At 42.7% G+C, this 20,082-nt stretch overlaps 1 protein-coding gene across 3 annotated transcripts in view; it reads right to left on the reverse strand.

Annotated features, from left to right (window-relative positions):
* Window positions 1–20,082, reverse strand: part of KYNU (kynureninase) — a 260,595-nt gene that overhangs the window by 208,583 nt on the left and 31,930 nt on the right. The window contains exon 1 of one of the 3 annotated variants that reach the window (XM_030209737.1): window positions 1,545–1,646. The exons of the other annotated variants lie outside the window; for them this stretch is intronic. The gene's annotated coding sequence lies outside the window, so the exon portion shown is untranslated. Of the gene's footprint in view, window positions 1–1,544; window positions 1,647–20,082 lie in introns of those variants that run through there. 3 annotated transcript variants of the gene reach the window in all.

The raw sequence follows: 20,082 nt of genomic DNA on the forward strand, positions 1-20,082 counted from the left end.
TATGCCACTGAAAACCTGGTGTAAATATCCATGCCTAGCGTGCCCCCAAATTCTATAATCATGTGCGTAAACTTCAGAAATGCCCCCAAAACACCCACACTCCTCCCATGGCCATGCTCCCTTTTCAACTACGTTCGTTAGAATTTACGTGCACCTTTCTTTAGAATATGACTAAAAAAATGCACATGTAAATTCCAATTATTGCCAATTACTGATTGGCTCATTACTCAAGGTGCATACATAAATTGGAGGTGCACCCAATTTAATGTGCGTAACTTGCCACACCTTTTATAAAATCTGGGGGTAAGTGCTGTACCAAAGGATAAAGGAGAATATTGTTACACTTAAATTAGAAAGTTAATTGAGAGAAAGAGCAAAAAAATAAATCATACCAGGCATTAAACCTTATAAATAATTCTAGCTTTCACTGGTAACTAACGTAGATTAATCAATAACAAGGTAGACCTATCATGTCTCTTACCTATCTATGGGGTCCTTGCTGCACGTCCATTTTGGTTCTCAGACCTTACTACCAGCCTAGCGGTAAAGTATCTGCACAGTAATGACCTACGTATGCCAGATGCCACTTGGCGCGCATCCGGTACGCGCGCCAGAAAATAAAAAATATTTTCCGGATGTGCGCCAAAAATGAAATTACTGCAAGAGCCACATGGTAGTCGGGCGGTAAGTCCATTTTGGCACACATTGGGCGCGCATAGATGCTTACATGGCTTAGTAAAAGGGGCCCTATATGTTCCATCTTTGCTTTACCCTTCATTATCAATTAAAATGTTCTATTACGTATTGTGTTGACATTGTAAGTAGTATACTATGCCATACTTTGTATTGTTAATGGAATATTTTTCTGTTGTAATTGCCTATTGCTGATGTTTGATCTATTCTTACTGTACACTGCCTTGAGTGAATTCCTTCAAAAAGGTGGTAAATAAATCCTAATAAATAAATAAATTAATTAATAAAAAAAATAATAATTTTAGCAGCAGAACTTTGCAGTAGCTGCCACCTAGCCACTTGTTTCTTTTTTTGTGCTTTTTTTTCCCTGTCATATTTTGGTGTTCTTTTCCTCTTCCCTGTTAATATTATAGTTTTTATGTACATCGCTTTGTCATCTTTTGAGGAAAAGCGATTAATTATCCATTTGTTTCTTTGGTAACCCAATGTAAACCAAACTGCAATAATCCAGCTGTGACAATATAAAAGATTGCACCAAATGAGCATAGTGTTTATCATAAAAATGAGATGTAATCAATCTTAGCTGTCTCAAGTTTAAAAAAAAAATACCTTTTTTCATTAAGCTACTAATTTGAGGCTCAAATGACAAAATAGTCAAAAAGGATACCCAAAACTTTTGATGTTTGAACTCTAAATACTTAAAACAGCATACAAAAGAAAACAATATATTTTTTCTCTATTCAATATTTTAAGCTTAAAGTTACAGTTCTTTTTAGCATCTCTCTTGTACTATGAAGTTATTAGATAAGCCAAAATAAAAAAAAGGATTATAATTATAAAATTGCACACACCTTTTAAAGAGATTGTTTCAAAGAATTCCACGTTGGCCCTGTTTTCAGCAAGTTCAGAACAGCAATTTAGTTTTAAGCAGGAAATGTAAGCACACCCACTGCAAGATCCAATAATCTTTTCAGAGCAAAGGTTATTTACATCAAAGCCTTGTTGAGCAAACAGAATGAACTCTGCTTTCCTAAGGGGATTCTGTGTGTCTGTCAAAACTTCTATGCAAATAAACTCAGAGAGTTTTCTGCAAAGGTGTGAGAGGAACAGAACCATGACATCAGCTGGATGTACAAAATAAAAGCAAGTCCTGATTAAATGCCAGTTTTAGGGATGTTCATTTATTAACATGCATTTTGTTTATAAGCACACCTTAATTGATTTAGGGGCCCCTTTACTAAAGTGAGTTAAACATTTAACCTGTGAATCAGTGCACGCCATTACGAAAGCATGTTGTTATGATTCTGGCGAGACAGCATGCACTACTACTACTACTATTATACATTAGCTGCATGCTATGATAAGGGGTGGGACCTGGGTGGGTGATGGATGTGGACAGCACATTGCAATTAGTGCACAATACTTATCACCTGCTGTCACTTGTGCAGTAAAGTACTTTCCGTGCGTAGCCCAGTGGGGCCCAGGCTTAGGGCCCTGCTCAGACTGCGGCACTGTTGCTATGGCTGGAGGTATCCCCAAGCCTTACCAATGGAAGAGGTTCTCCAGCAGCCGGAAACTCCCCAATGTTTGCAGTCAGCGACACTTTCCATGAGCCACCACCATGCCCCCCCACCCCCCACGCGTGCGCAAAAACTGAGCATGAATGGGGAGGGGAGGCTAGAATGGCAGTTATGTGCTTACTTGAGGCATGAACTAAAGCCACTTTTTTACTGCAACTTTGTGTAAGAGCCCCATAGTGTTAAATGGTAGGGTTAAATGGTCAGTATTCTCAATGGAGAAGTGTTGATAGTGGGGTTCCTCAGGGGTCTGTGCTGGGACCGCTGCTTTTTAACATATTTATAAATGATCTAGAGATGGGAGTAACTAGTGAGGTAATTAAATTTGCTGACGACACAAATTTATTCAAATTTGTTAAATCGCGAGAGGTTTGTGAAAAATTACAAGATGACCTTATGAGACTGGGAGACTGGGCATCTAAATGGCAGATGACGTTTAATGTGAACAAGTGCAAAGTGATGCATGTGGGAAAGAGGAACCTCAACTATAGCCACGTAATGCAAGGTTCCACGTTTGGAGTCACCGACCAAGAAAGGGATCTTGGTGTCGTTGTTGATGATACGTTGAAACCCTTTCTCCAGTGTGATGCGGCAGCTAAGAAAGCAAATAGAATGTTAGGTATTATTAGGAAAGGAATGGAAAACACAAGGGAGGACGTTATAATGCCTTTGTATCAGTCCATGGTGTGACCGCACCTCGAATATTGTGTTCAATTCTGGTGGCCGCATCTCAAAAAAGATATAGTGGAATTAAAAAAAGGTACAGAGAAGGGCGATGAAAATGATAAAGGGGATGGAACGACTTCCCTATGAGCAAAGGCTGAAGCATCTAGGGCTCTTTAGCTTGGAGAAAAGACGGCTGAGGGGAGATATGATAGAGGGCAATAAAATAATGAGTTGAGTGGAACAGGTAGACGTGAATCGTTTGATTACTCTTTCCAAAAATACTAGAACTAGGGGGCATGCGATGAAGCTACAAAGCAGTAAACTTAATACAAACTGGAGAAAATTTTTCTTCACTCAACGTGTAATTAAACTCTGGAACTCATGGCCAGAGAATTTGGTAAAGGCGGATAGCTTAGCAGGATTTTAAAAAGGTCTGGACAGCTTCCTAAAGGAAACGTCTATAGGCCATTATTAAATTGACTTGGGAAAACTCCACTGCTATTTCTGGGATAAGCAGCATAAAATGTATTGAACGTTTTCGGGATCTTGCCTGGTATTTGTGACTTGGATTGGCCACTGTTGGAAACAGGATGCTGGGCTTGTTGGACCTTTGGTCTGTCCCAGTGTGGCAATACTTATGTACTTATATAGTGAGCAAGTAGAAGAGAGGTGTATACACATGGGGGCCCTACCCATTATGTATATACGCCCCTCTTCTACTTGCTCACTATGGGACTCTTACACTAAGTTGCAGTAAAAAGTGGCTTTAGTACACTCGTATGTGGGTCTCTCCTGTATGCTAAGGGCATTTGTACTGCAGCTGTAAAATGGCCAATTTGCTATTATTTGAATTAATGGCCAGTACCGCGAGGCTGCTGTGAGAGGTCGTGGTAGCCATTTTCCTATGGCAGCCGCAAAGGGCAGGAGGGAGTGGGCTTTGCTCCTGCCCCCCACTGACCCCAGTTTAATCAACAGGGATATCAGGTAGGCTGCAGTAGAGTTGAGGGAGATATTCATGGGGATTGGGAGGTTAAGAACGGCTGTGGGCATTTTAAAAGACAAAATGGTTATGCGGGTATCAGCCGATATTCAGTGCTGTCCTAACTTGGCTGGAGGGGCCTTTTACTAAGTCGCGTAGGTGTCTACGCGTACCCACTGCTCGTCAATTTTGAGTTACCACCCAGCTATCGTGTGGCCCTTGTGCTAATTTCATTTCTGACGTGCGTCCACTAAGCGCATTGGGAAAATATTTTTATTTTCTGGCGCACAGGTAATAATCTGCATTTTACATGCGCAGACCAATACTGCCTGTTTACCACGTGAGACCTTACTGCTAGGTCAATGGCTGGCGGTAAGGTCTCAAACCCAAAATGGACGCATAGCAATTTTCATTTTGCCGCACGTCCATTTTCGGCAAAACTTTTTAAAAAGGAATTTTTTTACAGGTGCACTGAAAAATGATTCTGTGCGCGCCCAAAACACATACCTACACTACCACAGGCCATTTTTCAGTGCGTCCTTGTAAAACAGCCCCTGGGTTAGGTATGCAGGTCCCGGCACTGAATATTGCTGGCACCCGCAAAACTACCAGCTCCTCCCCAGTGCCACCCCTTGTATCGCCTCTGACCTGCCCAGTTTTAACATGGGAAGTCAGAAGTGATAGTTAGTGCACTGAATATCAGCAGTTGGGCAGCTCATCGTGATTTAAGCGGGTCACAACGTCTCCTGTCCACTTAAATTGCTTTGAATATTGGCCAGAATGTTTATACAGTCATTTTTATGCCCATAACATTGTTAGTTTTTAACAAAATCAAAAACACAGTTTAGTTTCTTGCAGTAAATTATAAAGTGGACTTTAAAAAAAAAGTGAAGCCCTATTTTACACAGAATGTAGAAGTCGGAATTGACCAAAAAAATAACAAGGAAGTCGATGTGAAAACACCAAGAAAATGAACTGGCAGATCAGATAGGTAGTCTATAGTCAATTTATTGCACCAGTACAACATATACATTAGCACAAATCAATGCCTGACACGGCCATGTTTGCCCAACAATAGGGCTGCAACAGGGGCAATAGAAATGTTAGAACAGTCAAAAATGTTACTTAAAACATGATGAATAACGTAGATTCAACATGGGCTGTGTTTCAGCTGCAAAGCCTTCCTCAGGAGTCTTTGCAGTACAAGTGCACATCTCCTGAGGAAGGCTTTGCAGCTGAAACACGGCCCGTGCTGGGTCTACGCTTTCATGTATATAACCACGATTTGAATAAAGGAATTCCTGTTTGCCATTTTGGTTCATTGGCATGGTCATTTCCACTCTACTGGTTTCTGCCTAGCTTTGTCTGTGGAATTGAGTAAACTAAAACAAAACATTATATTAAAATGTATTAAAAAATTATGGAGGAGTAGCCTAGTGGTTAGTGCAGTGGACTTTGATCCTGCGGAACTGAGTTCAATTCCCACTGCAGCTCCTTGTGACTCTGGGCAAGTCACTTAACCCTCCATTGCCCCTGGTACAAAATAAGTACCTGAATATATGTAAACCGCTTTGAATGTAGTTACAAAAACGTCAGAAAGGCAGTATATCAAGTCCCATTTCCCCTTTCCCACTTAACCAAATTTACAATAAAAGGCACCATCCAACAATATATGGTCAGTAGAAAATAATAAATAAATAAAAGTAGTAAATAAATGTATTTATTTACACATGCTTGATATACTGTGGAGCGTATAAAAATGTAGAGCAGCGTTTTAGAAAAACAATTAAAGGCCCTAAGAGGACCGAAAAGAAAAGAATGGTGGAAAAAGAAGAGACAATTTTAAAAAGTGTAAGTCTAAAGTACAGTGCGGTTTTCATTTAATTGTATGTTTGGTTAAAAAGCCAAGTTTTTAGAAGCTTTTTGAAGGTGGTCTAAGAAGGTTTATTTTTGATTTCCATCGGGAGGGTGTTCCAGAGCTTAGCAGCGGCACAAGCAAATGAGGTTTCATGAGTTCTATCCAAACATAACTATGAAGATGGTGGAACTTGTAGGAGTGCTAATTAAGAAGAGCAGAGAGAATTGGTGGATGTAACATAGTAACATAGTAGATGACGGCAGAAAAAGACCTGCACGGTCCATCCAGTCTGCCCAACAAGATAAACTCATATGTGCTACTTTTTGTGTATACCTTACCTTGATTTGTACCTGTCCTCTTCAGGGCACAGACTGTATAAGTCTGTCCAGCACTATCCCCGCCTCCCAACCACCAGCCCCGCCTTCCACCACTGGCTCTGGCACAGACCGTATAAGTCTGCCCAGCACTATCCCTGCCTCCCACCACCGGTTCTGGCACAGACTGTATAAGTCTGCCCAGCACCATCCCCACCTCCCAACCACCAGTCCCGCCTCCCACCACCGGCTCTGGCACAGACCGTATAAGTCTGCCCAGCACCATCCCCGCCTCCCGCCACTGGCTCTGCCACCTAATCTCAGCTAAGCTCCTTAGGATCCATTCCTTCTGAACAGGATTTCACTAGGCACTATTCTAAGAAGTATAGTGGGTAACTGCCAGGGGGCACTCACATGAGCCTGGTAAACAACATTGAAAACACATCAGTTGCATGCACTGATTGGCATGCCCACTTACACCAGCTACTGAACTGGAATACGTGGTCACGGCTAACTTTTAGCACATCAAAGCGGGTTTGTGCTTGTATTCTAACACAATTTAGGGACGTTGGTTAAGTGTCATTACAGAACTGGTGCTTAAGAGCATTCCATTGTGACACCATATTAAACGATTCATCGTTGCCGGATAGAAGAGATTATACAGGGAACATATCAGTTCTTTTGATCCACTGGTATCTATAAAGGTGTACACACACTAATGTGTGCTCCGACAGGAACCAGTCACAAACAGGAACTGCTCCAGAAAAAAAAAAAAAAAAAAGCGCGATCACCGTGAAGTATATGGTATAAGTAAATTAGAAATATAATCCCGAGCAGTGGACTTCAATCCTTTGTGTACCATAGTCAGTAGTTTGAATTGAATTCATGCTAATACCGGTAAACAAATGCAGATAAATAATTGAAAGACATCAAAATATAAATATAAACCAGAACTGAGACTTCCAACTTGGGATGTATTCAATTGCGACAGAGATTTACTACACTGCATACAGGAATGCACATGCATTTGCGGGCATGTGGGGCAGGACCAGATATGTAACAAAGATGAACAGTAAAAAAATGAACAGCACAGACTCGGCAACTTTAATGTGGAGGTGTTGGCACTGTCTACGTGGAAGTGCTGACACCTCTGTATGTAGCTAACCCATTGTACAACATACATGTGTAAGTGCTGACAATTAAGTAGGGAGGCCACAGTTTTAATATGGCTTCATTTTAAAGGTAGACAAAAACTACATGGGATTAGAGCGAATGACTCTCTTAATCCCTCTAGTAAAGCTCTGGCTGAAATGTGCACTCTTTATAAACCTCTATGTACCATAGAGCAGGTGTAAAAGCTACCACATACATTTTGCCCCATACATTTTTAGGGCTAAATTCAGTATATGGCACCCCAAAATTGGCACAGAAAATGAATCAGCGCTAAACGGCATTCTATAAAGGGTGTCTATAGAAAGGCGCCCTTTACAGAATAGCATGTGGCACCGGAATCTACGCCCAACTTTGCGTGCGAGGATTTACACCAACTGAACCCTGGTGTAAATCTTGACATGCAAACTGGGCATGGATCTCCCTAATGCTATAGCACTATGCACATTTTAATAGAATGCCCTTGGCCAGTCCATGTCCCTCCCATCGTTACACCCTCTTATTCTATAACTGGGTAAGTGTAGTTCCATGTGAATCTGCCATTTTTGTCCCATTTTGGAACCATGCTTCCGTTATAATACTTTTCTGCACCGAAAAATCAGCACGGAATTAGCACATAACATTAGGTGCCATACGTGGAAATCCCTAGTAATTCCCTTTGTGAAATGCGGAAATCACACGTGGGGGCCCTTTTACTAAGGCGTGACGAAAAATAGCTTGCGCTGGTGTAGGCACATGCATTAGATGCATGCGGGCCCATTTTTCAGCGTGCTGCAAGAAAGGCTCCTTTTTTTGTTGAAAATGGACATGCAGCAAAATAAAAATCAGAGCACGTCCATTTTGGGCCTCAGACCTTACCGCCACCCATTGACTTAGCGGTAAGGTCTCACACGCTAACTGGGTGGTAATCGGCAGCATGAGTACACTGCTGATTACTGTCCAGTTAGCGACACGCGGTAGAAAATAGAAATTATTTTCTGCCACATGTTTTAGACGTGTGTCAAAATTAGAATTACTGCATGGGGCACACAGTAGCCAGGCAGCAGTAATAATTTGACGTGCATTGTATGCACGTAGGCGCCTACGTACCTTAGTAAAAGGGCCCCGTAGATTCCCCATCAAACCTCACCCCCTTGAAATATCTACATAGTGTGGACCGCCACATGTAAAAAGCAGTTTTCTGAAATTGTTTTACTTACTTTCTACATTTATATGTGATATGCATGTGTAAATGCTGTGAATGGGGCTTCTAAAAAAATAGGATATGCTTAAGAAGGAAGGAGTTAAGTTTTAAATTAGATTTTCCCACCCCCATATGTTTTAAGTGTAAATCAATTAAAATTCTGTACCACTTCCAACCTTTGCAAAAATAGTTCTAGCAAGTACAAAACTACTACTACTAAAAGTGCTTCCTGCATTTTATTAAGATTGCCAACTAGCTTTTCCCCTGCAAGTCAGGCTCAGCCAATCTAATCCTGTATGCATACACTCATCTGATTACTATAAGGCAAGTAAGTTTGTGAATTCATGCTTCTTTATCATCCTGCTAGACCAGTCCAGACAAATGAGTTATGTTCCTGTGAAGAAACAATGTTTTAAGGGGGTCTTTTACTAAAGGTTAGCTCGAGTTATCTGCAGCAGGTCCCATTTTATTCCTATGGGCCCTGCTCCAGATAACTCAAGGTAATCCTTAGTAAAAGACCCTCTAAGTCTGTAAAATGTATTGGATATGTCCCTGCCTTGAATGTGTCCTGAAGTGTATTTCTCCTATTTGGCCAGCAGGTGGTGTTTCTTTGCTGTAAAGCTGAATGTTCTTTTTCTTTAACACAAGCAGGAATCTTGTTGACTAGGCTCTAATTGGTCCAGTTGCTCATTTCCTTTAGATTGCACCAATTTTGCTTTCAGTCTCAGCCCAGGAGAAAAGAGAGACAGATCTCTTTGCTGAAGCTTGGTGAATTATATATCCTGATCTGCCCAGGTACTTTCTAGGAAGTAAGCAAATGTTTAGTGTTATAATTGATCCATATTTCAGTTACCTGTTATTGTTTGCAAACTGCATTATTTTGTTCATTGTTCAACTTTAAGACAATAAACAATTTTGTTTGTTGACTCTGCCTTTCTGGACTGATAAAGTATCCTGGCGGTTTGTGTGTTGGGTCTGTGAGTGCTTTCTGGAAACTGTGGGACCACTGGGAGTGTGGCCCCAGCAACCTAGAATCACTGGGGATATTTTGAGAGCAGGAGACTTGCCCAGAGGCGGTTGTGACCCAGTGGGTGTGAGGAGGGTGCTAGTGTAGAACACAAGTGGCAGGTGCAGGCTGACCTGAGCTGTGCTGGGGATAGACCCTCTAAGTGGTCACAGGATAACCCCAGGCAGGTGGCTAGGCATTTCGTGACAGCTCCTCAAACAGTAGATGGAGGAAGAAAACACTGACATTTCAGTGATGACCTCACTAGTATAGGAGTGATTCAGGAATCTGCTAGGATCTGGGAGGGGGGAGGAAGATGCAGGACTGGTGTGGGCCCCATACTCAGGATCACTTTTACCTATAGGCGCCATGTTAAACTTTCCCACAGGTAAAAGTAGCTATGAAGATTGCTTCTTCATGTGGATTCAAGTTGTCGTGTATGTTGTAGGTCCGTAAGTAAAACTTTGGTCCACAAGGTAGATTTAGAGATTAGTCTACAATACTAATACATCATAAGGTGCCATAGCAATGTTCCATTATAGTCTCTTGTCATGGTGTTTGTTGACGATGAGCCTTCAGAATCTTTCATGATGATTCTCTTGGATCTTTCTTTATTATCCATAGTGACCATGCATGACAATCCTTCTTAGTGATCCTTCATAATAGTCTTTTTGGTTGAATCTTTATGATGGTCTTTCTGAATGATCTCTCATATTGTTGGACCTTAATGTTGAGCCATAATCTTCAAGTTTTTCAATGTTTTAGCATGGTATACTCTCAAGTTCCAAGGCTACATTACTCTTCATACTAGTGATAATATCTCTGAAATATGAGTTTCTCTGCCTCCATCTCCTATTTGGGGAGCATAACCCATTCATCTGGACTAGTATAGCAGGACTTAAGGAAAGGGAATGAGCAGGTAAGAACAAATTTCACCATACAATGGAACAGAATAAGAATGGATCTGTATGAGAAACAGAAATAGGGCCACTTGTAACTGTTTTAAACTCTGGTGTGATAAGAACAATAATTTAGGGCCCTGTTTAGCGTTAGCATGCCTACAGTGCAGCTTAGTAAAGACATTCATATATTCCTATGGATGTCTCTAGCGTTAGAGCACGTTAAAAACACTAGCACACCTTAGTAAACAGGGTCCTTAATGTTACTATAATCCAATTCACTGATACTCTAATGGTTTAAGATTCTAACGTTGAAACTTATGAACACAAATTAACTTGTTTCAGGTGTGGAGATACAGAAAACATAATACACGTTATGCTAACACAAGGCTTGAGAAGGGCCACAGTAATAACACAGACCAAATTATTATAAAACATGAAGATTAGCACTATTTCAACCCTCTTTGCAAACAGGAGTTGATTTGCTGAATGGAGAGAAAAGAGAGGAGAAATGTTGCAGTGGTTTCTGGATACTCTGTCTTTTGTAATAACAGATTTCCCTTGACAGTTCTTCCTTCTTGATCTATCGCTTGTCTTTCTGTGTATGTGAAAGTTAGACTGCATGGATTTGCTCCTGTTTGTCTGTTCTGTGAATCAGAGTGTGGAAGAGAGGAACATCTGGGATGACTGGTGTTTTTTTCTGTGTGTGTGTGTGACAATGTCTGGGAGGGCTGAAACTAGGTCATGGCAATTAGGCTGTTGTTCTGGGCACTATCATTTTTTTAGGGCACGTTTGGCACTGCACTGTAGGGAGAGGAGGGGCCCTTCACTATTGTGTTTCCTACAGGGATGCTCCAGGCAACCCAACAGTTTGTTCCAGCATTGCCACAGGGGCAGGACAGGTAGGGCTTAGGAGATGATGGAAAATTTGGGAAGGGGAAAGCACATGCCAAGGTGTGTGAAAGGAAGAAATTACCAGTGTCAGACACACAGGCATAGGCAGGAGGGACCCAGAGCAGCAGGATGCAGTGCTGGTGAAAAGATATTAAAGGACCCCAGGCAATCGTTCAATTTTATACCCCTCCCCCCACATCTCCTATTATGTTTCATTCCCTCTTGTGATTTTTATAAATACACTCAGCATTCATGATTACCCTAACATCATCCTTCTCAGAATGATTTTGTAAAAGTATAAATGAGAAAAACACATAATAAGACATCATAGTTTTAAATATTAAGAGGACATACGAATCAGAATTGAAACTTCTAGGTTGGGAAATCTCAAGTTCTATTAGCCTTTTAGAACAGGATCTGCTAATGCATGGCCTTTCCTAAAATACACGGAGAGATGGACGTTTATGTGCCTGTTACTTGTGGCAGAGGCATCGATTTTCATAAATGCATAAAATATCAAAAGGATCAAAGCAGGCAGATAAATGTTTATGTTGCAAAACAGCAACATAACTGTTTATATGCTGAAACGTTTATATTAGCCATTTTAGAAACATAAAAGTTTATTTTTTTTCTGAACCTGTCACAGAACCCAGGATCACTTGCCTGTTTCACTTTCTAGGGGACAGTAACCACTGGTGTATTAAAAAGTGCACCATTCCCTAATCCCTCAAAGAAGTGCTGCTTAATAGGAGCACTTTTCTGAAACCTAGATGTTTCGGGTAACAGGTGTAAATCCCAAGGTCAATCTTTTTGGACACAGGCGTGCATTCCCTCCTGAAATGGGGAATACACATTTAGGGGTAAATTCTATATATGACACCCCAAAAATTGGTGATTAAAAAAGTGCTATTTTATAAACTGTGTTTAAAGTTAGGCGTGGTTTATAGAATAGCGCTTACTCCTGGGAATAGCGCCTAATTTTAGGCACAGTCACTTGCATCAACTGAAACATGGTGCAAATTTCATGCCTAAATTAGGCGCATATCCCCATTATTCTATAAGTACCCACGAAAATTTTAGGAACACCCCCATTCCAACCATGACCCTCCCATTTCCACGCCCCCTTTTTGAACTCATGCATACAATTTAGGCAAGGATCCAGTGCCTACATTTATGCATGTATATTTTAATTAAATCTAATTAGTGCCAATAATTGTTTGTTAACAAGTCAATTATTGATGCTAATTAACTTGTTATCCAATTAAATTGCACATGAAAATTAGATGCAACTTTTATAGAATTTGGGGGTTATTTTTTAGCTCCGTCCTAGTCTCACTCAAAATATGCCTATACCATATCCCCTTGCCAGATGCATGTTTTCAGTTTTAGTTGTGTATATCCCAGTTTTGTGAAATTGAGATTCAGTTGTTTATTCAAGATAAATGTTGGTTTTACACCCAAATAACATTTCTAAAATTAACACTGAAATTTTGCTTTCTAAATATATGTACATAATGAGGGTAATGTTACAAAGTATTTTTCATTAATAAAACATGCTTCATATGCAGAACATGGCTGTTTGAAAACAATATGGGTATTTGGGGTAAGTCTACTAAGAAGGTCATTAAGCCCTGTGTGCTTAGCATGCATGAAAATGCATACCACAAAGTATGTTAAAGTGTTTTCTTGGTAAGCTGTTATTTATATTTTGGAGGGGGCATTTCAGAGGCAGAGAATGAGCATGTCTTTGGGACTCCCTCAAGATGTGTCTGGAGTTCAAGAGCCTGCTGCTCCCCGAGAGGAAGGAGTCTCTGAGAGCTTGGGCCTGGACTACTCTTTCTCTCCTCTGGTCTGCAAAATTCCTCCATATCCTGCGAATATTCAGTTGAGCTGGCTGCGGAAGTCGCTCCCAGAACTGAGAAGAAACCAGTCTGCTCTTCTTGAAATTGATTACCTACTCCAGCAACTGAAGATGGCTGATGACAGCAGCGGTTGACAAGTCACTTTCTGCAAAGGATGAGGCCAGAATGAAACAGTCATCGAGGTATAGGTGAACCCTGACTCCCTGATGGTGCAGATAAGCTGCTACCACAACCATGATCCTTGGGGTCATGGCCAGCCCAAACTGTATTGCCATGAACTGGAAATGACAGCCCAGAATCGCAAACAGTAGACATCGCTGATGAGGCAGCAAAATGGATATATGAAAATAGGCCTATTTCAGATCTAGGACCATGAGGAATTCACCTGGACAAATAGATGCAATTCCTGAATGCAAGGTCTCCATGAGAAAGTGTGAGACCCTCAGACAATGATTTAGGCCCTTGAGATCTAACACTGGACTAAAGAAATCTTCTTTCTTTGGAACGATAAAATAGATCGAATACCTTCCCTGACCTCACTGTTCACAAGGGACTGGGACAATTGAGTCCAGGGCGAACAAAGACTCTATGGTTGCTCAAACTACCGATTCTTTGGCACCCTTCCAACAGGGAAAGAGTAAGAAGAAGAACTCAAGCTTGTAGCTATCTCTGAGAACCTCCAAGACCCATTGGTCTGAGGTGATCAAGGCTCACTTCTCTACCAATGCCTGGAGAGGACTCCCCACAGCAAGATGAGAGGTGTGGGCTGGCCTCGCCTCATTGTGATCAACGAGAGATGTTGGAAGCCCTCCTGGCCTGGGAACTGGGTTTCTAGTCAGTACAAAAGGAAGGTTGCTTGTTCTGAAAGCACATTCTCTGATTGAACTGTTGACAACTAGATCTGTAGCGCCTACTGTCCTGACATCTGGAACAGGAGAAGCCTGCTACTATGAGAAGAAACCCAGTCTGTCCTACAGTAGATGTTGTGGCTTTATCTCACCGAGTTCCTTAATACTTGTGCAGCAACAGAGCTATAATTCGATAAATGTAGGCCCAATAAAGTCACTTTAAAGGTTTGTTTCAGAGCACGTTCAATCTTCCTGTCCTGGAGATCCTTCAAGGTAAAACCGCCCTCCACTGGGAGGGTAATCTTCTTCGTTACCCCCATGGCCTGAAAGTCCACTTTTTGTAACTGCAGTTTTCTTTCTTCTCAGGCACTAAAGTATGCAAACAAGCCATTGCCCTTCCCACCTTAAGCTCCATATCCAAAGCCATCCATAACACTGAGATGAAATCCTCTATATCTGGATACATCGGAATAGCTTTAGAAGGGCTTCTGATGCAATTCATAAGAGAAGACCCCTGCCCTCCTGAAGGAGAAGGGTCCTCAATAGAGAGAACTTCTAATGCTTCTGAAAAGAGACTGCTAAGCTTATCCTTGTGGAAGAGCTGCAAGACATTAGGGTCATCATCCTCTTCAGGAGGCAGCTTCCTCTCCTCCAGGAGCTCCAGCAGAGAACACTCACCCAAAACCAACGAGGCCACATCAGAAACATGGGAATGACAAGAATTCTCCTCAGGCCACTCTTGTGTACATCCAAACAAGGCCTTTTTGGAGCTTGAAGAGAATAGAAAGATCAGGAGGCTGAAATGATCCTCCCTGACTCTGTCTCAACAGATAGGCTTCATGCAACAAAACACAAATTCAGGAGAGAGCGGAGCCCCTGAATCCAATGACCTGGAGTTGGAGGAATGGAGACTTCTACATGTGTAGGAACTCCTGCAGTGCTCCCTGAGTTGTCCCCTTGTGGATTCAAGATGGCTGCTGTTTCCAAACTCAGCTGAGATGAGGCGCCAGCAGCAGCCTCCAGGGACTCTGACTGCTGCAGTAATACCAGAGGCAGCAAGGAATCCTGTGGTACTCCCTTGCCGGCACTATCAGGCTTGTCACATGCCTTTCCTGGCTTGCACACCCAACAGAAGCCAGACACTTCATGATAGATCCTGCCGCGGGAACACTTGTCTCTAGATTGTACACCTGTCTTTTAGATTGGACACCTGTCTTTTAGATTGTAAGCTCCTTGAGCAGGGACTGTCCTTCCATGTTAAATTGTACAGCACTGCGTAACCCTAGTAGCGCTTTAGAAATGTTAAGTAGTAGTAGTAGTAGGGAACACTTTTTGCCTGACTCCATAGTACCCGACATACTGCACCAGATAGCACGCCTGATGCAGATCTACTGACGAAGAGATCGGGGATCCTCCCTTGCTCAAAATCTCGCTTGGAAGGGAAAAAAGTCAGACCTACCACCTGTTGCTGCCACTCCCCATGCTCACTTACCCTATGTTGCTGCCACTCCCCATGCAGAAACAGCAAGGGAAGCAAAGCCCTCCTGAACTCTGCATCGTTCACCTTGTTTCTCTCCTGGTACTATGGGCTTTGTGTGTGTGTGTGTTTTAACAAAATTGTTGAACCGGTCACTGCAGGAAAAGAGTGAGGAAAAAGAAGAGGATGCAGCCTCCTAACTCAGAGCTCCAGACCCACCAGAGATGAGCACCAGGCAGCCAAATGCTTGTCACACTCTACTGGGAGTCAGCTGACCAACTGGACCACCGAATGGCCTGGAACTATGTCCATCTACTTGCTGGGGATAGAAAACACCGAAGGGCTATGGTACCTTACTGGGTTTTTATGTTACAGCTCACTTTTGTCTGTATCTCCACCAGCAGATAGATGGACATATTTATCCCACAAGTTCTTGAATAGTGGAAAGTACAATATGGAATAAAGCTTTCACCCTATAATTTAGGGTGAAAACTTTATTCTATGATAGCCTCTATAAAATACGCATTCAATTCCATCACAATGTCAACAAACATTTTTATTCAAAGTGTTTTCGACATTGAGGAGGAATTGGATGTTTGGGGTTTTTTTTAGTGCTCCTCAAATTGGGCTGGATACTATGCCTTTATAAAACAGGAACATAAATATGCAATCTGCTTCAAATTGAATAGGTTCCTATTATAAAATATGCCATGCTGATTTCAAATGGGAATTGGAGGTCATTTTTCTGTATTCTTAGTTACGTGTAATTTGTCAGTTTCACAGACAGCAGCAAAACACAGCTCCCCCTGTGTCACCAACACCCTCTGCACAGGCTCAAGAAGTAACACTAGGTGGCCAGTCAGGCACAGGAGAGGTATCAGATGTACTAGAAGACAGTGGCATAGCAAGGGTGGGAAGCTGGGGGGGGGGGGCGGTCCGCCCCGGGTGTCAGCGGGTGGGGGGTGCTCCGCTCCCGCTGCTCCCACCCTGTCCTGCCTTAAAACAAAATTTTTCGAAGCACCAAAGTGGCAGGCAGCGGCTGCCCTGCTAGTAAAAATCTCCTCGACGTCGCGTCGGGCCTTCCCACATTCAGTCTCGCCCTCCTCTGAGGTAACTTCCTATTACCGCGAGGGCGGGCGGGACTGAATGTGGGAAGGCCCGTCAGGACGTCGAGGAGATTTTTACCAGCAGGGCAGGCGCTGCCTGCCACTTCGGCACTTCGAAAAATTTTGTTTTAAGGCAGGACAGGGTGGGAGCAGGACAACGGAGCTGGTAGGTGCGTCGGGTCGGGGCGGGTCGGGTGGGAGGGGGGACTCAGATGGAAGAAGGGGATTGGGGAGGGTGGGGGGGAGGGAGCCCAGATGGGTGCCCAGAGGGAAGAAGGGGATTGGGAAGGGTGGGAGAGCCCAGATGGGTGCCCAGAGAGGGGAGAAGGGGATTGGGGAGGGTGGGGGAGCCCAGATGGGTGCCCAGAGAGGGGAGAAGGGGATTGGGGAGGGTGGGGGTGCCCAGAGGGGAGAAGAGGATTGGGGAGGGTGGGGGTGCCTAGAGGGGAGAAAGGGATTGGGGAGGGTGGGGGAGCCCAGAGGGGAGAAGAAGATTGAGGAGGGTGGGGACAGACCCTGGATGGAAGGGGGGAGCGTGAGGGAGGGCAGACCCTAGATAGATGGGAGAGGGAGGGCAGACGGATTGAAGGGGCAGAGAGAAAGGGCAGATGGTGGGTGGAAGGGGGAGAGAGAAAGAGAGCAGACTGGGGCAAATGGTGGATGGAAGGGGCAGAGATAGAGGGCAGATGTGGATGGAAGGGGCAGAGATAGAGGGCAGATGTGGATGGAAGGGGGAGAGAAAAATGGCAGACTGGGTTAGATGGTGGATGGAAGGGGCAGAAATACAGGCAGATATGGATGGAAGGGAGAGAGAGGGCAGATAGTGGATGGAAAGGGCAGAGAGAGAGGGCAGATAGTGGGTGGGAGGGACATTAGAGAGGGCAGACACTGGATGGCAGAGAGAGAGCGAAGACAGATGCTGGCTGGAAGGAAGACAGTGAAAAGAAGATGAGGAAAGCAGAAACCAGAGACAACAAACTGTAAATATGTATTTTTATTATTTTGCTTTAGGATATAGTATTGTAGCTGTGTTAATAAATGTTTATAAATAGAACATGTAAATAAGGTAATCTTTTTATTGGACTAATTTTAATACATTTTGACTTAACTTTCAGAGAACAAAACCCCCTTCCTCAGATCAGGATAGCATACTGTAACAGCACTATACTGTATTGACCTAAGGAAGGAGATTTTGGCCTCTGGAAGCTAAATATATTAGTCCAATAAAATGGTATTATTTTATTTTCTGTATTTGTTTTATTTCTATTTGTTAATTTGTAAAGTGGTGATTGATACTTGTGTTTCAAATTTACATCTGCTGTCTTTATATTTTGCACAGTACTAGGGGACATTTTCTGTTTCTGTGGTGTTGCATTGTATGCAGAGTCTGGCATCTTGGGGGTTGTTTAATTTTTGTCTAAATAGAAAGTTTATTATTATTCTATAGTGGATTAGGGTGTATCTGTGTTTGTGAAAAAGACATGGCTTTCAGTTGGCATTGACTGTGCAGGATCGACGATCTGTACTATTCTGTCTGGTTTCGTTTTACAATAGGTGAATTGATGTTCTAGTGCTCACTGTAGTGTTTTTCCTTGTGTGACTCGTAGAAATGACTGCTTATGGTATGGTAGAATTGCTCTATAGGTCCTGAATGTTTTGTATTCTCGGTATGCCTAGTACTGGATTTGGGGGGGGGGGGTGTTAAAAAATGACCGGCCCCGGGTGTCAACTACCCTAGCTACGCCATTGCTAGAAGATGAATCAGTTGAGGTGGCAACGTTTGAACAGAAAGGGTGTAGCCAGTGCTGTTGGATCCATTACAGTCACCTCCAAGAAACACTTGGCAAGGTACATACATAGAGCTGAAGCTTGTTCCCTTCCCCAAGAGAAGGAGAGGCACTTCCCATTGAAAGACAGGAAGTACCAAAAACAGCAGGCCAATATCCGACCATCTAGACTCATGGCTTGTTAGCAAGGTTTATCAAAAATTACTCTCAATCACTGAAAAATCTGCAGGCTGATTTGGACAGAACAGCTTGAATAGTACTCTGAGGCTACTATAAATACTTTATCCTTATCTGCACATAAATATACTGAATACAATGAAAGTAAGTTATTCTGGGGCAAGATGATCAGAGATGCCCTTACTTTCATTTAGTTGTCTGTAAAGTGATAAAATCTGGTAATAAAGTCAGCAAACATTGTATGATTATTTAGGGAAGTGTTATATAACCATCTGCCAAGCCATTTTATTGTCTTAAACTTTGAGTACTTCAACAGCAAAATAGACTTGTGTACATTTTCAGTTGACACTTGATGATACTGTAATGGAAAAGTTTCTATTTTCTGATTGCCAAGCAGAAAAACACCTAGCTGCAAGATACGACAGACTCTTTCTTGGCTAGTTAACAACAAGGAACAGAGGTATTGTTTTTGCTCTGAATTACTGTATCAAGATGGTGGAGGCTATTATTAAGAATAAAATTGCAGAGCATATACAAAAACATGGACTGATGAGACAAAGTCAGCACGGATTTAGTGAAGGGAAGTCTTGCCTCACCAATCTAATGCATTTTTTTGAGGGGGTAAGCAAACATGTGGACAATGGGGAGCCGGTTGATGTATATCTGGATTTTCAGAAGGCGTTTGACAAAGTGCCGCACGAAAGACTCCTGAAGAAATTGCAGAGTCATGGAATCGGAGGTAGGGTATTATTATGGATTAAGAACTGGTTGAAAGATAGGAAGCAGAGAGTAGGATTGCGTGGCCAGTATTCTCAGTGGAGGAGGGTAGTTAGTGGGGTCCCGCAGGGGTCTGTGCTGGGTCCGTTGCTTTTTAATGTATTTATAAATGACCTAGAGATGGGAATAACTAGTGAGGTAATTAAATTCGCCGATGACACAAAATTATTCAGGGTCGTCAAGTCGCAGGAGGAATGTGAACGATTACAGGAGGACCTTGCGAGACTGGGAGAATGGGCGTGCAAGTGGCAGATGAAGTTCAATGTTGACAAGTGCAAAGTGATGCATGTGGGTAAGAGGAACCCGAATTATAGCTACGTCTTGCAAGGTTCCGCGTTAGGAGTTACGGATCAAGAAAGGGATCTGGGTGTCGTCGTCGATGATACGCTGAAACCTTCTGCTCAGTGTGCTGCTGCGGCTAGGAAAGCGAATAGAATGTTGGGTGTTATTAAGAAGGGTATGGAGTCCAGGTGTGCGGATGTTATAATGCCGTTGTATCGCTCCATGGTGCGACCGCACCTGGAGTATTGTGTTCAGTACTGGTCTCCGTATCTCAAAAAAGATATAGTAGAATTGGAAAAGGTACAGCGAAGGGCGACGAAAATGATAGTGGGGATGGGACGACTTTCCTATGAAGAGAAGCTGAAAAGGCTAGGCTTTTCAGCTTGGAGAAGAGACGGCTGAGGGGAGATATGATAGAAGTGTATAAAATAATGAGTGGAATGGATCGGGTGGATGTGAAGCGACTGTTCACGCTATCCAAAAATACTAGGACTAGAGGGCATGAGTTGAAGCTACAGTGTGGTAAA

This window comes from Microcaecilia unicolor, chromosome 7 (assembly GCF_901765095.1).
Source record: "Microcaecilia unicolor chromosome 7, aMicUni1.1, whole genome shotgun sequence".
NCBI classification, from domain to species: domain Eukaryota; kingdom Metazoa; phylum Chordata; class Amphibia; order Gymnophiona; family Siphonopidae; genus Microcaecilia; species Microcaecilia unicolor.